We start from the raw sequence: 19,263 nt of genomic DNA, 5'->3' as shown, positions 1-19,263 counted from the left end.
GGGAAATATTAAGCAATACTTTTTCCAGTACAGAGCTCTTGAAGAAGCAGGGGGAAATCTTGCCAGGATGGCTGCCTGAGAAGGAGGTAATCTAACCCAACTCCCACACTGCTACTCCAGAAAGAATGCTGAAATTCGTACTAGACCAAATCATTATCAAGAAATTCAATGTAAAACTGACTCTTTCCACGCCAGAACTGAACAAGAGGTCAACCAGAGGCCCTTGGGCAATAAGAAAGGGGGTCGTCAGAAAAGCCAGGGCCTGGTATATATGACCAAAGGCTGATGATATTGATAACCAGAAAGGCTCTTCTGGGCTTTAGAAGCAGCTGAGATGGTGCAGTAGACAGAGTGCTGAGTCTACAATAAGAGATGAGTTCAAACACAGCTTCAGATATGTACTAGCTGTGTGACCCTGGTTAAGTCACTTAACCTCTGCTGTCTCAGCTTCCTCATCTATAAAATGAGAATAATAGTACCTACTTCCCAAGGTTGTCGTGAGGACAAACTGAGATAATAATTGTAAAGGGCTTAGCACACAGCCTGGCACGTAGTAATTGCCAAATGTTAATTATTATTATTATTGTTACTTATCAAGTATATTTTATATTTAGCTTAAATGCTATAGCAGTACTTTCTGTACTTTTAGCACAGGTAAACAAAGTGGACACCAACTGATTGGGGAATGGCTGAACAAATAATACCAGTGGAATAGACTATTTCACTATATCACATAGATAGATTAATATCGAGAGAAACACAGGAAGATTTTAAAGAACTGATATAAAAAGAGAACTAGAAAAATTATATATACAACTATAATAACATAAACGAAAAGAATAATAAAAGCAATTGTCATGCTATTAACCATAACAAACCTCCCCCCCCCAACTCCAAGAAATTAGGAAATGTACCCTCCACCCTTCCTTAGAAAGGTGTATCACAGGTACAGAATGCATATATGCTAAAAGGCTTGGCAACTCTATTCCTAAGTTATGTTTAATTGCTCTTCTTTCTTACAAAGATAAAAAGCATTGATTCTTGGTCATATTATCTTGTGTAAATAAAACAAAGCGATAAAACTTTTTAAAAAGAATGATGCAGTAGTATCAGTCACATCTTCCTAAACAGTAGCACACCAAAATAATAATAATAATATTAAACACCCATTATTAAAATACTGGCTGTGGAAGCCTAAAGCTAACTGGCCAACAAAGGAGCTGAACTCATAAAACTCTTCTCACTTGCCATGGTACTCTAAGCCAAGCAATGGAGAAAGCACATCCAGCATTTATTATGCTGCTCTTCATTCATACATAACCTGATCAAACAAGTCTTTCCAAAAAAAAAAAAAAGGAGGAGAAAAAAAGGCAAAGTAAAATATTTAATTAGCATTAGTACAAATAGATGAATACTGTAAGAGTAATACAAATGAAGAGACAGCTAGGTAGCAAAGTGGAGAGAGCAGTGACTTTGGAGCCAGGAAGATCCGAGTTCAAATCCAGTCTCAGACACAAAGACACAATAGCTGTGTGACCCTAAGGAAGTCACTTAATCCCGAATACCTTAAAAAAAAAAAAAGAGTAATACAAATAAGATCTGGACAAGAGATCTAAGATATAACCAAGGCAACTGAACAGCTAATAATAATAGGTGTTCACTTCCTAGGCAGTTGAGATTTTTCTAACAATGCTTCTATAATACTAAGGGAGCGTTAACAATGACCTAGATTTTAGGTCCTAGGTAATTCAAAATAGTAGATGATCTTCCCAAAGCTCATACCTAGCACTGATATTCGTGTATGTATATTTGTGACAGAGCACTTAGCTACTTATGTTTGATTGACATTAAAATCAGTTTAAGTTCAACAAACCACCTAACAACTCATATTTCCTTGGTGATTTGAAAAAACAAAATAAGACTGAGATGAAATACTGTTCACAAAGTTGATAATCCACATACATGTAGGCGAACAAGATAGAATAAATGTTGAAGTCTTCCTAAGGAAGGTTATACCTTCCTATGGTGGACTGCTGAACAGGCAACTGTAAAAGGCTCTCACTGAGGACAGCAAAGAATGAGATAATTATTCATTTCCATTCAACTCCTATAATTTTATAATGTCGATGGCTTAATAAAAGAGATCACCACCATTAGCTCTGACAGCCAGCACTGGATAGAAAAAGCTAAATCCTAGGGGTGCAAGAGGCTCAATAGTATTTATGACTCTCCCCCAGGGATGAAAGAATAATCTCTTATTTCCTGATGGAGCCTATTTCAGTTACTGAAATATCCTACTTAACTAGCCTCTGGACTAGTTTATATTACTGAACAATTCTGGTTTTATCAGTGAATGTGTCAACTATTCTATTGTAGCCTCAAGGTAAAGATGAAGGTTAAGAGGAGCTGGGTATACTCCCACTTCCTATCATTTCATATCAGAGTGACCCTGTGCAAGTTATGCTCATGTGTAAAATGAACACTAGTTAACCTCTAGAAACAAGTCACAAAGCACATCTCTCTCTTGTTCCTCCTCCAGAGGAGACAACATGAAGGATGTTCAGGATAGATAGGACAATGGCAACCACCAAAAGAGAGAAGGCAGAGTGATACAGTTGTGTGTGTGTGTAGTTTCTGTCTTTTCTGCCAAAAAGAGCTATCTATTCTGTAGACCTCCGGGCTCAGAGGATGCGCTGGGCTCTTCTTTTACCAATGGCAACCCATCTCCTAATGCCTTTTAGCTATCCCTTCTCCTCTCCAGGAGCTTGCCCCTTCAATGCTCTCTTTAGCTCAATAATCACCACTCAGAGTCAATGGCTTCCCTGACCAAAATGTGCCCTTCCTGACTACTCACTCTCCTCTATGTACCATTTTGGGGGTAGTTAGGTGGCACAGTGGATAGAGCTCTGGCCTTGGAGTCAGGAGGACCTGAGGTTCAAATCTCGCCTCAGACACTTATTTACTAGCTGTGTGACCCTGGGCAAGTCATTTAATTCCGATTGCTTCACCAAAAAGCAGAAAAAAAGAAAAAAAAAGGCACTGTCTTGCCCTATTCACTAAGTTAATTCCTTAAGGAAAGGGACTGTCTTTTTTTGCCACGTTTTGCAAATAAGTGTTTAATAACTGGATTTTTTTTTGTTTATTGCAAAACATTTATCTAAATTAAACTCCTAAACCCAAACCTCTAACAAATTTCCCTATTTCTCTCAAAGAGAACCACCATTCTTATCACCTAGACAGTACACAACTTAATAGACATAGTAGACTCCTCTCTCACTCACCTTCCAGGCAAGTCTTTTCAATTCCCACTAGCTCAGCATCCCTTCTCTTCATTCCCACACTACCATTACCCTAATTCAGGCCTCCAAATTACCTCTCCCTTGACTAAATGGTCTCCACCTCTCCCTTCTCCCTGGCACTTCCCCTACTTCCCACTGCCTCTAGGATGAAGTCTATAATTTAAAATCCTTTTGTTTAGAAATCAGATTTTCTTAAAATGTAGCATACCTGTACAGTACATTAAAAATCTGAACTCAGTAAAAAGTAAGATTTTTCCTTTAAATTTTAGCTATTTGACTAAATTAACAAAGCAAAAAAAAAAAAAAAAAAAGCAGTCCACATAAACTGACCAAAGATATTAAGAGAATTAATTATAAGAGACTTCACAATTAAGAAGTCTATCTTATATCTCAAAGGAACATCAAGATGTTCCTTTTAAGACTCCCATATTAGTGAAAAGTATTCCAAGTACTCAAAATCAAATTCCAAGTACTAAGGATAGATTTCTTATTCTCTCTATTTACTAACAGTAGAAATGGCATTTTTTATTTCTGATGGTATACATTTAGTGAATGAATGATGAATGCTTAAAAAAGTCTACACATTTTAATATTCTATACTCTACTGTACATATCCATCCAAGGTGCCATATCATATGTAAAGTATCTTATTTTACAGGTTCCCAGATCAAGAAGAAAAAGGAAAAAATACATTTCTCTTCACTCTCTCCCCTCAAAGTAACTCATGAATCCTCATTAGTTACCCAACTCTCCTCCCCTCCTATGAACAATTTCTTTCTTACAGGAAAAAAAGAAATATCTCATTTTGTTTCTACTCTTTTGTACCTGGATAAATGTTGAGATTGCACGGCGCTCTGTGTGTGTGTGTGTGTGTGTGTGTGTGTAAACATAATGTGTGTAACTGTGGGTTGAGGTATATGGTATTCAGACCTTTTCATCCTTGCACGCACCTCCAGGAAATGTCCTTCCATACACAATTTGTTGCGAAGGCCTGTCATTTTCACCTTTGCAACATTTCCTGTATATATACTCCCCTTTCTTCTCTCCTCTGACACCCCGACACACTCTGTCGAGCCTTATGCCCTCAAGCTTGGACTACCACAATTGTTGCTGGTGGCTCTGCCTGCCTCAGGTCTCTCCCTGCTCCAATCCATCCTCCATTTAGCTGTCAAAGGGATTTCCCTCAAGTGTGGGTCAGATCACGTCACCTCCTTCCTCAATAAACTCCAGTGGCTCCCTGACTCAAACACAGGATCAAACACAAAATGCTCTGTTTGGCATTTGAAGCCCCTCACAGCCTAGACCCCTCCTCCCTATCCAGTCTTCTTGCATCTTCCCCTGGCCTCCTGGCTGCTGCTGCTTCATTTCTCAGCTCTCCCCCCTCATCTTCACCTAATGGCTTCCTTTAATCCTAAGGAAAATCTCATCTTTTACAGGAAGCCTTTGCCAAACCCTCTTCATTCTAATGCCTTTGCGGTCTTAATGCTTTCCTATTTATCCTGCAAGAAGCTTGCTTTATCTAGCTGTTTGCATGTTGTCTGTTGGAATGGAAGCTCCTTGGAGGCAGGGACTTGCTTCTGCCTCTTTTTGTATCCTCAAGCTTACATGACATACAGGGGGTGCTTAATAAATGTCTATTGATTGATGTCAAGATAAAGTGACACAATGAAGACAGCAATTGGGATTTGGGAGGGAAAATAAGTCCTTAGTTCTATCTGCTTACTTCAGTTCCTTTATTCTCATCACCCTGGCAGCCATAGTGGCATTGTAGGGAGCCTGAAATGAAAGCAGCAAGTTATTAGATGCACAGATGGGTATTCATACATGGTAGGAGTGACAAATTAATAGCTTTGGGCGCTGCAAAATTACTTATGCAGTGGGATCTAACTAGTTTTTCACCAAACACTCTAGCTATATAGATATATATTATCTGGCCACTACTGCTCATGACCCCTGTCAAAAAAGGAGATTGACAAGGCAGATAAGTTAAGGGGCAGCAATAGATCTTCTACTATGAGAGGACTACTTACTATGTGGACTTCCATTCTACAAAAACAGCAATGGTTACAAGGGCCTCAGAATCCATGAAATCTGTAACTTCTCCATTTGAATGGCTAGGCTACCTGGACACAACAACTTAATATTCATTTGACTCTTCCATTAACATTCACATATTACTGACTCAAATTTGGTGCATTCTTAGTCTCTCTGCCCTGCCATAAGGCCAGATCTGTTTTATCCAATGAGTCACCAAACACTACTCTCTCAAATTACATTTTCATTTCAACCCACTTCTCCAACTCATTTCAGCTATACCATATGTTAGCCCCATGTAGGCACAATGTGACAACTTTTTCTAGAGCACTGACTTAAAAGTGATAAAATTTCAAAGAAACATATAACCTTGATTTTTTTATTAAGAATTTCTACAACATTTAATATTTTGAAAGACTTCATAATTATCAGCTATTACCCAAAATATCCATAACAGATTAAACTCAGTATTTTCCTAAGTATCCTACTGATAAAGAAACTAACGCAATGGTGAGTTACCTGGAAATCCAGGTGGGACCTGGAACCAAAGGTTCCATAGTCACAGATACATTATTTGGCAAATAAGCAATGATTTGCAACATATTGACATTAGAAATAAAATCAAGCAAGTGAAAAGGTTCTTGGAAGAATAACCATAAAGTAGAAAATTACTATAAGGACCACATAATATTGATTTTCTGAATCACTGATCACAAGCAGCACCCTAACACAAAACCTTTTTGAGGCAGTCAGGTGGCACAGTAGAGTCTGGGGAAGACCTGAGCTCAAATTCAGCCTCAGGCACTTAGTCACTGTGTGATCTGGGGCATGTATGCTTCAGTTTTTCAACTTTCTAAAATGGGGATAACTTCACAGAACTGTTGTTAAGATCAAATGAGACAATTTGGTGGCACTTAATAAATCTGTTCCCTTGTTTCCCCTTTCAACTATTAATAGTCACTCAGTAATGCTTTATGGCTGCAAAACAAACATTATGAGATATCCTCCTGTTATTAGGCACATACCCTAAGAAGGTAAAAGGAGAAAAAGCCCCATATGTAGCAAAATATTTATAGCATCACTTGGATATCCATTCATGGCCCATAACTAAAGCCACCATGTTGCTTACTGCACCCTGGACATCTTCATCCCATGAGACAGTATATATACAATTCCTCTCCCCTTTCCACTTCTAAGTGGAAAGAGTACTCAAATCAACACTACCATTTCTGTATTTCATAGAAAGGATACCTCAATCAATTCCCTTATGATTCTAATCACCACTCCTTCTACTTGTCTAGCCAAAACACTCCCAAGACCTCCACTCTGTTTTAGTATTTGGTCTTCCCCATGAGAAATTAAGTTTCTCTAGGTCAGGAAAGGCAGTAAGTGGCTCAGTGGATAGAGCACTGCGTTGGACCTGGAGTCAAGAAGATCTGAGTTCAAATCCAGCCTCAGACACTTACTTGCTATGTGACCCTGGGCTTCCACAGGAGAAGGAAATGGTAAATTATTCCAGTTTCTTTGCCAAGAAAACCCCATGGACAGTGTCGGTGTACTATGGTGTACAGGGCCCTACAGATACAACTGAACAACAACAACAAGGTCAGGGATTGTCTTCCTTTTTGTGCAAGTATTCCCAAAACAGCACAATGCTTGGCCTATACTGAGTGCTTGATAAATGTCTTCCATTCATTCATATACTAATGTCATGGGATATTACTGTGCAGTAAGAAACAATCAATATGGAGAAGCATGGAAGATCCATGAAGTGATAGCAAAAGAAATAAGCCTACCCAATATGCACAATGACTACAACTCTGTAAAACAGAAAGAACAGGTTTTCCCCTGAAACATGGTGTCATTATAATGACTGTTTGGTCCAGAAAAAAAAAACCATGAAAACCTGTACCTCCCTTTCTACTTCTCAAAGGTGATGGATCCAGCTTACAGAACAGTACACAGATTGTCAGACTCAGCTAATGCACTGATTAGTTGTGCTTAATTTTTTTCCTTCTTTCTTATTCATTACAGGGAAAGACTCTCTGGATATGGAAAGGGGAAAGTGGAGGAAAAGGTGATTATAAAAACTAAGCAGATAGAAATTTTAAAATTTTTTAAAAGAATATAATCATCTCCAAAGAATCAAAATAGATGGCGACCCAAAGGGCAATAGATAAATGCACAGTAGGTTTGAGGCTTCAGCACCTAACTGTGACCTCTAGTTTAGAAGTGGTGCAGAAGACATTTTAAAAACAAATATGACTTGTATAAGCAGAAAAAGAGGTGGGCAGGTCACGCAGCAAAAGCAAGAGATAACAAAGCCCCAAGGATTGCTGATGTTCATGATATGCTGTTCTTAAAAACAAAAAACAAAAAAACAAAAAAACAAAAAACAAAAAACCACAAAGGTCCATTGGGTGAGATTCTCCTCCACCTGGTCTTACAGAAGGAAAGGAATGAATAAGAATTACACAAGATAAGAAGGCACAAGTGAAAGGTTTCTCCTCATAGATGAGATCATGGATTTACCAAAGTTTGGCAACTAAAGCAACTAATAGGAATTATGCAGAATATCTTTAAAAGTTCTCCAAAAGATTTTAAATACATATCACATTTGACATTCAAAACCCATTAACTACCTACTATGTGCCAGGCCCTGTGCTAGATGCTAAGAATATAAATACAATAAATAAATAGAAAACAAATGGCTGCTTTTAGGTGGTTGCTGGTTTTTTTATTTTATACTCTTGGAATATTATCTGCTCTCCAAAAATACTGGTTACTAGCCCTGATAGCTTGGATCTCAAGGTATTTCAAGTCAAGTTCCTTCTCAATATGGTTTTAGGAAGTGGTTTCATCTCCCTTATAAGCATCTTTTTTCCCTGCTTATTCCTCAATGGGGAGGTTAAGTCCAAATGTGTATAAAAGAAAAATTTTCTAATGACCACAAATCAAAAGAGGTTTAAACCACCCCTCCTCTAAAGCAAGATTTTTGCTTTCTACTTTTTATGCTAGGTGAAATTTGTGTCCTAACAGTAGCCCAAATGCAATTTGCATAATCATGTCCTACCTTCCTAAATTCTCTCAGACATTCAACTCATGTTCACGTAGCATGCAGGGTAAACAGTGAAGGTGACTTCATAACAAAATTTGGAACCCCCTTTTTGATCACACAAATGCATATCTCTGTGTACATTTTCTTCCAATAACCTTTCCAGTCCGCCAAAATGCAACATTAGCTGGATTCCAGTAAGGAAGGCAAGGGCCAGGGTGAGACATCATGTCAAAACAAGTTCTATAAATATAGCTATTGGCCTAATATCTCAGAAAGGAATCAAAACAACTTCAAGTCTGAATAGAAAATTTAACAATCTGAAATGTCTTCAAGACTTTTCACTTCATGACTCCAAACAGAAGATCTTAGGGGCTTTACAATTATCCTTTTCACCTTACTATCTTGTCTCCCTGTCCTTCTTTCTAATCTCCAGATGAGGTTAGTCTATATGCTACTACAAATTCACCACCACCTAATGGTCATCGTCTCCCCATTCTCTTCCTTCTTCCACTTTCCTATACATTAATCTCCACATACCCAGCCAGGCTCCTTTCCCACTTACGTAAATGACCAGCACAGAAAAACCCTTTACAGACTATCTTACATCTCTAATCATCATCATCTCTATCAGCCTAGACTGAGCAGCCAACTTCCCTACTTGCACCATCTGTCCTAACACCAACCCAGAGCAAGGAAACACGCACATGGGCATTCAAGCAGTATTGTTCCATATGGTCTTTTCTAAGGAGGTTTGTCCAGCTCTGATAAAACACAGAAAACTTTATTCAGTCCCTTTCTACTCTTACATTTCATAATTCTACTGAACTAGAAACAACAAAAGTCCGGTATGTAGAATGTGATGACATTTCTACCATCTGTATCACACATATTTGTAAGCTTTATGTGCAAGGCAGAACAAAAACACCACCAGATCCCCAGTCCTCCTCCTCCATCACTATACACTTCAGTAGGTCAAGGAAAAACAGATAATTCAGCCAAAAGTCAGATTAATTGCCACCAAAAGAATGATCAAATCATCCAATCCTAAGCCAATCAAGCTCTAGATACCTAATGATAACAAGGAAGTTAGATGAATTTGCATCACTATATTCTTTCAACCCCTTTTCACCATTCTGAAGCCACCCTTCTAAAAATTATTTCATATTTAAATACCCATTAACATGTTTTCATGTATTTCCTTCAACTCATTAAAACCCCAGCTGCTCCTCAATCCCTCCTGTTCTCCACATTTAGCCTGTCAGTACTTACTTTGATTTCATTTTGGTTTATAAAATGAGAACTTAGAAAATGAAAAAAATTATTAAATCAAGAGTTTGAGCATATGCCCCGCGAAAGATTTACGGGGAAGAAATTTCAGTATTTATTTGCCTTCAATAAATTTAAAATCTGGTTAGAGAGATGGGACCTGCACAATCAGCAGTTAGAGATAAGGTAGAATCAAATATTAATTATAGTGTTCAGAAAGAAGATGCTATCAATTCTGACCAACTGTTTCTGAATTGTTGTTAATAACATAAATCTTTAGGCTATTTCATCATCTGGATCATAAAAATAGTCTCTACCTATGTCTTTTGCTCCTCCTGCAACTATTCTTCATCTAGAGACCCAATACATCTTCCAGTTCACAAAAACATGTCATTCAAAACCATCAACTTCATAATATAGGAACTAATTATTCAACTTATTGTTTAGGTGGTCCTTTGCTTGTCCTCTCCCTTTTATAGACCATTTGTGGTTAATTCACTCTTCAACTGCACCCCAAAAAGTGAGAACTAGAGGATTAAATTAAAAACAATTGTACTTTCAGCAGTTCTAATTTTTTAAAAAAAGTAATGAGGAAAAATGCTGAAATTGGTTAATGAAAATAAATTTTCAAGATTCTTTATACACACTCTACATTTCTACCATTACCATAGGTAATTAAAAATTACATATAGTATACATAAATAGAATTAATGGGTTTTTCCTAGCACAAGTAAAAGAAATCTTGTAATGACGAAATGATACATAATCCAGCAACCCTTTGTTCAAAATTCAAATTAATTACAAAATATTTCAGGTTAGTTCCTCGATCAACAAATTTATTGAGCACCTACTTGTATACAGTATAATGTATGGCACCTTGGAAGACACAAAGAAAGACATGCTTGGGTCATCTCCCTTTTCACTCCAAAATGGGGTGGTTTCCCTTTGATAAAAACAAATAACTTTCTCTTTTTAGCATGGGGATAGTGGCAGACTATTTGACAGACCAAAATAATACTTGATCACCAAACAATGTTGATAGATCTCAGTACAAACTTGACTTTTATGGTTAACTCTTTAACCATTTATTTCATTTTCGACTAAAATTCATATTACATAACAACGAAGCTCTCCCGGTTGTCATCTACAATGATTTCCCCACAGGGAGTATAAAAAGATTTATATTACAGATGGGGAAATGTCATAGAGAAATCAACAGCTTAAAAAGATAGGGAAAAGGAAGCAGGAATTTTAATAGTTCTAAGAACAGTTTTTCAAAATCAATAAAGTCAACAAATTGAGCATTCTTATCAACTAAGTGCCTAGGACTACACTTCATAGTGTGTATGTACGTATGCATGTATGTACAAATATACATGGAGAAACCACAGGATGGCTAGGATGTTTCTAAACATAACTAGAACACATCAGCAAATAATTACATGGCACTCTTGTAGCATCACCATACCTCCATGGAAAGAGAATGTCTCTAGGAAGGTGTTTTTATCCAGCACTTAAGACCATCAACCTCTCCTATCCAGGCATGGCTATAAATACAGACAGAACCTCCTCTTTTCCACTGAAGAACTGTTCCCAACAGTACATCCCTAGGACTGGAAGGGGGAAAGGGAGGGAGTCAACTGCAACATAAAGAAAAAACCAAGAGGATCTTACAGTATTAAGTATGGAGTTTTCATTCCTTTTGGTTATTTAGAATAACCTGAAAAACACAGATCTTATTAAAAGTATCAATTTGACATCAGGTTTTCCTTGAGAGTGCAAGTATCCACAAAATTTTTCTCTTAAGTTTTTTAAGGTAATTCATTAATAGGGATAACACCTAGAAGCATTTTTTAAATGTTAAAGTATAACTACATAGAAAAGAACTTTGAGGATTAAAGCACAGCAATAGAGTAGCAAAAAACTGAACAAAACACAATTCAACAAACCATTTTTTAAACCAGGTATTTCACTCAATCTATTTCTCAGCTTTAGACTAGGTCAACAGGTCATCTCACCCTAAAGCAAGTAGGAAATCAGCCCTTCGCTACCAAACATTTTGTTAAGCAAGGAAAACAGTCCCAGTCTTTCTGAGGAAGGGTTCTTTTGACCTGTAAAAATCTCTCGATGAAAACTGTTTACAATGGGTCCCAATACCATTTCTCTGGTAGATGTCTATGTTTTTTTATACATTTTACCAGTAAACTTTGTACATTCTGACAGGCAGACAATTACATGTTTTTCTTCCCCTTCCCTCCCAGCTTCTGAAACATTTTTTCTACAACTAAAAACTGACAAAACAAGAAATAAGACAAACAGGTCACACCTCTTTCCCTTGGAAAAATCAGTCCTCCACAGAAAAGCACACAGACAGACAAATGGACTAAAGCGCACAAGAAAGGACAAAGACTGCAAGCCTTGGCTCTCAATCGAGTGGTGTGGGAGCTGCGTATGGGCCCACACGGCCAGGCAGCAACAAGGCCTCGCCAGCTAGAGGGCTGCTGCTGCTGCTGCTGCTCCTGCACAAATATAGAAAGCAGAAAAGTGGAACAGCGACTTCAGCAGAACAGATTCTGTTCAGATCTCAGAGGGAGGAGCACACAGCTGAACAGCTTTACCCATACATGGCTGCTGAAAGAGGGCCATCAGTGAGTGCCCAATTCTCCAGAACACAAGCATTCTGTATTAAACAAATGTGGACACAAAGCAGAAACTAACAAGAGGAAACACACATGAATTTAGGTTCAACAGATTCTACTTCAATAAAAGATTTTCAAAATATAGTAATCTCAATAATTACCAGTATACTATCAATTCCACCAAAGAATGGTAGGCAAAGAGGCATTATTAGAAGTTTATAGGCTCACATTATTATCATCAGTTTTACAGTAACTATGAGGCTAGCCTCACTATTTCATTCCTTGACTTACAGAATGGCACCAAAAAAAAAAATTATCCCCATTTATGTGGATTTCAGTTTGGTTCCAAACCTTACTGCTCAACCCCCTCACTTTTCCACCTTCTAAATGACCTATTACAAACTCACTGAGATTGTCTAACAACTAAACCAACGTAATTTTGTGCTGTTTTTTATACGTCTCTCTAGCAGGGAAAGGGGACAGGAGGAAAAGGAATATAGCGCCTACTATGTGCCAGACACTACGCTAAGCACTTTACAATTATCACATCTGATTTTACAGTTGAGGAAACTTAAGGCAAACACAGGTAAGGCGATTTGCCCAGGGTCACACAGCTAGTGTGTGGTCTGAGGCTATATTTGACGCAATTCAGTTCTTTTTTACTCTAGGCCCAGTACTCTATCCACTGTGCCACCCACTCGCTTCTAGTAAAGGTTCTAGCAGCACATTTTTATTCAACATGTATTTATAAACCTATGTGCCAAGCACTATGCTAGGCTCTGGGGAAACAACAACAAAGATTAAAACCCTCCTTGTCTGCAAGAGGTTTCTATTCTTTTGGGGAGAGACATGTAAATACAATTTAAAATACAGCTTTGTTTCAGACTCATATACTCAAATAGACCTGTCATCTCTTTTCATGTGTTCCCTTCAAAATTATGGATAACAACCCATCCCTGCCTGCCTATCCCATGTGCTTCTTACCCAAGGACTCCAAAATCTCACTAGATGGACAAATCAAAGTGCTAGAGGTTCGTCACTTTCACTCTGGTTGACCACCTGTCCTACCTCACTCTTGTCATGTGGTAAGCTCATCTTCTCTTCCTCAGGTGGGATTCTTTGATAAGGTCTTGTACCTCCTGTTGTTCTTCAGAGTTCCTCTGCTGTTCCATGGCCCAGCCTGCTCTCACCCTCTCCACGGCCCACTGAGTGGTTCTCATGTTTAGTTCTTCAGAAATAATGCTGTTCCATGTCACACTTTCATATAGCAACACTGGTAATATGATTATATTTAAAAGTTTGGGCCTTTGCTCTCAAAAGGCAGTAAAAGGGTTCTAAAATTTCCCCCAAACAATCCAACTCACTCTTGAACCCAATCCACTGCTTACACACAAATACACGTTGAAATCTGGACAAGAGACTTTACTTATCCCTTGATCGTGGCTACGTGGACAGCCAGGCCAAACTATTTTGAATCATTACAAATTTCTTACACGAAGCTCTGCAATGTTCTGGCATTTGATGCAATCAATACAATATCATCCACAAAAAAGAACATCTGGAAGACCACTCCAAACAAAGAAAATCAATCCTTCTTCCACCTGGACTGTAAGCTGGCTCTCCTCCATAACAGTGATGAGTACTTTTGCCAGGCATACATCTCCCTGTTTTATAACTCATTTAATGTCATTTATCACAGTGCCATTTTATACATTATTTCTGTTGGACAAAAGACGAAGTTTTGTTTCACCAAGTCATATGTTTTTTCCATAATTAACAAACAATAAGAACAATGTGCAGATCTTACACTGCCTATATCTTTCAGTTAATTAGAAAGCAGTGCCCGGAGAAAGCAGTGCATTGTTGACTATCACCTGTGGAAGCCTGCTTGTTCCCTACTAATACCTTCACTGAGGATGCCCTGGATTCTTATATGAATGACTCCCATAAAGACTTTGTAGGGATGGGACAGAAGGCATATAGGAAAGCAGGCAATGATGTTCTCTCAGCAGCCTTTTCTCAATGTTGATAAACTGTCACTTTTTTCCCCCATGCCTTTCTTATCTTTCCCTCCTTTACACACTTTATATATTGATCCTCAATACCCTAGCAATTGTATCACCTCTAGGGCAGTTTCTTTCATATGTACTTGGTCCAATCAGGGTGCCTTTCCTGATAGTAACCTTAAATACCATTTCTACCTCCTCTATAAGCATTTGTAGGATTGTGAAGTGTTCAAGAGTATGCTTCCAGTGACCTGGATGGAGAAGAAGGAAGGTGTTTCAGAAGATAAAACACTAAACCTGGAGTCAGGAAGACCCAAGTTTGAGGAAATCTGGCCTCAGACTATCTGTGTGACTGTGGACAAGTCACTTAACCTATGGCTTCCTCAGTTTCTTTAAACTGTAAAAAGGAGATAATAATAATAGGACCTACCTCCGGGGTTGTTGTGAAGATAAAATGAGGTGATATTTCTAAAGCACTTCGCAAATCTTAGAGAGCTATATAAATGCTAGCCATTAGGAAGTTTTTTTAAAATGATTTTTACAAATCTTTTGACATTTTTCTCCTGTTTGTAATCCTTCCTTTCATCCTTGAATGCCCTTGGAATGACTCTGCTTAGCTCATCTTGCTGAATCTTCTTTATGGTTAAACCTTCCACTATTTCTCTCCACTTTATGAGATGATACTGTTTATAATCATCCAACATCCTTTTTCTGAAGGTTTTACAAATGAAATTGGATGATAATCCAGTGTTACATTTGGCATCTACCACTCTCCTCTTAAGTCACATGGCCAATTAAGGGGACTCTTTTGGTCTCCTTATTGTGACAATTAATTTACATTTATTAAGCCTATGGGTGAAATTATAATTTGTATCAATGTCACTTCTGTCATCCATTTCCCATCTTTCATTTTCAAGTACTCATTTAAATAATTCAAGGTGAAATCATTTCAATCATGCACCATAATCTGTTTCTCATTATTCCTGTTTTTTGTTTGGTTTTACTAATTCTGATCTGAGCTTTCTTGAGTAAATGACCTGACTGGACAGCTGACATGGGGATAACTGCCACATCAAAAGCAAGTATTTCTCTTTCTGTAGAAATATAATCTACTGCATTCTTTGTGTGCTGTTCTCAACTTGACATGCCCAAGTGCTTACTTTTTTTTTTTTGAAGCACCTATTCATCAAACTCTAAACCTATGATTCTGTTATAGAAGTATGTGGGTCTTGTGTCATCTATGAAGTCTTTAAGTTCTCAAATTCCTTTTTCCTAAACCATGCTTTCCCATCTATTTCTCCCATCCTTAATTCCCCAACTCCCATTCACTGAATAGACCAAGCACCTGCTGATTTGGAGGGCCCTATCAAGCTTTTCATAGTTTCTCTAACACAGCATCAGACATTGGCACATAAGGTACAATTATTTTCATCGTGTTCTTTTTGCAAAAACTTATCATTAGTATTTCGATTCATGCTGACCAAATATACCATAAAATATTTCTTGTTGCCTCTGGGCATAGGTGGTGCAGTGGATAGAGCACAGGACCTGGAGTCAGAATGATTAGAGCTCAAATACAACCTTGGACATATACTAGCTGTGTGACCCTTGGCAAGTCACCTACCTCCTGCCTGAATAAAAAACTGGAAAAGGAAATGGCAAACCACTCCAGTGTCTTTGCCAAGAAAACCCCATGGACAGTTGATCCATGATGTCCTGAAGACTCAGACATGACCAAACAACAAAATATTATGAAACCTACACTGCAAACTACTGCCTCTGCCTCTCTGAAGAGCCCTTATGAACCATCTTTCTTTTAGCTGCAATTTCCCTCATTCTTCAGGTTTCATTTACGCAAGAAAAGTCAAGTTTGATATGACTCAGCTTTTCTAGCAACATGTTCATTCCCTGGTCATTAAACAAGGCACTCACACTTACAATACTAGCAGTAAAATTAAAAGATTATTGATGGTCTATAAATTGTGTGATTCTCAGCATTCTCTGCTATCCTGACAGGCACTCGGCTATCACAGAAGCAGAAGGGGCTGCATAGATCTAAGGGTAATTTTTTTCTTTGCATAGTTTCTGGCACATAATAAGTACTTAGGTTGTCCTTTGTGTTCAAATAGGACCAAAATGACATTACTATGTTGGGATCAAGGTACAGTGTGTCCAACTGTGGCTGATCAGACCAATACCTCTACCACAGGTCTGGCACAAATAGTCCGTATGAACATCTGGAGTGGAAATATCTCTAAATTTGTGTATCACATGTTTCTTTTTGAGCTACTACAATTCTGCTTTGCTCATGGAGCACAGTGCCTTCACTTCTGTGGGCATACCATGCTGGACAATTCCTGTGTGTCTCCCATGTCTCACAGTCTGATTCCAAAGTTTTTCAGAGAGACCTTGGATGTGTCCTTGTATTGTTTCTTCTGATCTCCATGTGAGTCCTTGCTGTGAGTTTCTCCATAAAATAGTCTTTTAGACAAACAAACGTACAGGTAGCATTCAAACAATGTCGGTTGCCCCTCTGAGTTGTGCTCTCTTTAGCAGTGTATGAATACTTGGTAGTTCAGCTTGAAAAAAAGATCTGTGTCTGGTACCTTATCTTGCCAGGCAATCTTCAGAATCTTCCTGAGACAATTCAAATGGAAGAGATTCAGTGTTCTGGCATGGCACTGGTATACTGTCCAGGTCCAGATTTCACATGCATACAACAATGAGGTCAGCACAACGGCTCTGTAGAACTTCAGTTTGGTAGGCAGCCTAATACCTCTTCTTTCCCACACTTTCTTTTGGAGCGTCCCAAACACTGAGTGAGCTCTGGCAATGTGTGCATCAACCTCATCATCTATGTGTACATCCTTGGAAAGTATACTGCCAAACTTAGCCACAGCATTCAAAATTTCTCCATCTGCTGTAACTGAATGCTGTGGTGCTGCCTGGTGGAGAACCTCTGGTTTCTTGTCAGTGCAAAATTAGCACAAGCAACGGAGAAACAATCCATACTCTGTTGCATCTCAGCCTCAGAGGCTGAACTGAGTGTACAGAGTGCACCAACTCTGCCTCCACTTTTGTCTTGACTTGTAGTCTTTTCACGTTAAATGATTTAGTCAGTTCAGTATCTGACCTTGATGCCATTCTCACCCTCATTAAAGGTGTCTGACAACATTGCTGAAAACATAATGTTAAAAAGCACAGGAGCAAGCACATAGCTCTGCTTCATTCCATTAGTGACTAGAAAAGTGAAAGAACATTGTCTATTATCCAGAACCCATGCAAGCAAACTGACATACAATACTGATGAACTTCTCCAGGCACAGCTTTGTTTTTATCAACTTCCATGGCCAAAAAGAAGAAAAAATTATCAGTGAGTGATCAACCTACAGTTCTGATTTAATGAGTTTACTACTTAGGTGGATGAATCTTAAGACTATATAAAGAGAATCCAAACATACATGTTCCATAAGTGTAACTATTTTGATTATTCAATTCAGTCTATTCTCATCATGAACCTGGGAAAGCTCAATTCATGACCAACAAGGGATCCAAAGCTACACAGCTCACTAGAAATTCTGGTCATTCCTTCCTTCTGGTCCAAGTTGGTGTTGGGAGGTTCCCTGAAGGGCAACTCCTGTGTCAAAGCAAAACAATAGCTGTTCCGCAAGTTTTACCTGGGGCACTAAGAAGTGACTTGCCCACGAGAGACACCAGCTCTACCCTAAAGCTACCTTACTCTGCTGTGTTCCTTGGTTCTTCTATCTTATTCAATCAGCCAACTCAAATTTATTGAGTAGCCACTGCATTCTTTACATTGTAAAGGACATGGCATAAGATGTAGTCTTTTTAAAATATATCCAGGGAAATAAGTTGAACATACAAATCAAGCAGCAGCAAATAATTACTGAGCTGCTCAGTGATGTTCAGAGAAGGGAAAAGGCCTTTCTGCTTTCAACATTTCCTCTCCCACCCCTCTCTCTGCCATTCAAACTGCCCAGGGCTTTTCGAGCACAAGGAAACACTCACTCATACCCACACCAAGTGCTCAGGATCAGTTCACAGGAAAGCTGTTCCCTTTCAGGTCAAGTGGCCCCTCTCATTCCCCTCTCCCTCAGCAACCTCAAACTCTCTCCTTTCACTGAGTAGTTCTCAGGAGTGAAGATGGAAAGGACCAGAGGGAAGGGAAGGGAAGAGCATTTATTAAACACCTACTACTTGTTGGGCACTGTGCTAAGTGCTTTACAAGTATCTCATTTGATTAGACCAAACACATTTTCAATAAGGTGTTAAATCCTTTGTAATACAAACTACAGATTACTGTTCTCTCTCCCAGGGGCAGTTATATGAACAGTGCACAACTTTTCATCGGAAAAAATGAAACATTAATAGAGACGCGTCAGACATCAAAAGACTGGTTTTCCCTCCTTCCACTTACGTACTCTGGGTCCAAGATGCCCTGGTCAGTGTAAAGATGTCACAAACTCTAGCTGGCTCCAGGCCAGACTATGTTTTCTTCACTTCTGCTATTACCTGACTTAATCCCAGTTTGCATACTATCCTCTACTCCTGAACCCTCTTCCAATGAACTGTCATCAACACTTTCTGGAAAAGAGCTGTCAATTAACTATCTGCTGCTCTCTGTTGTTCTAATCAGCATCCCTAATATCTTTTAGACCCAAACACCTTTCCCTAGCTACTATTTTTAGCATTTTCTCTCCCATTAAAATGTAAAGACCATCTCGATTTTGTATTTTTGTCTCCAGCACTCAGCACAGTGCCTGGCACATAACGCTTATTAAATATCTTTTCCATTTATTCCCATTTGTGATTCAGGAAATAGGCAAACTGTGATGTAAAAATATTCCAGTAAAAAAAGCTATGAACCAGTCACAGACTGAATTAAATTAGATGACCTCTAAGGCCACTTCGAGCTCTAGTTCTATGGCTCTATGTAGATA

General features: G+C 38.5%; 1 protein-coding gene across 6 annotated transcripts in view; it reads right to left on the bottom strand.

Moving 5' to 3' along the window:
* CELF1 (CUGBP Elav-like family member 1) overlaps window positions 1-19,263 on the bottom strand; it is a 112,971-nt gene that overhangs the window by 59,419 nt on the left and 34,289 nt on the right. The window lies entirely within an intron of this gene.

This window comes from Vombatus ursinus, unplaced genomic scaffold (genome assembly GCF_900497805.2).
Source record: "Vombatus ursinus unplaced genomic scaffold, bare-nosed wombat genome assembly UNPS02014822.1, whole genome shotgun sequence".
In the NCBI taxonomy this organism is placed as follows: domain Eukaryota; kingdom Metazoa; phylum Chordata; class Mammalia; order Diprotodontia; family Vombatidae; genus Vombatus; species Vombatus ursinus.
Note: the sequence above shows the minus strand (reverse complement) of the source record. Positions and strands in the feature narration are given on the sequence as shown.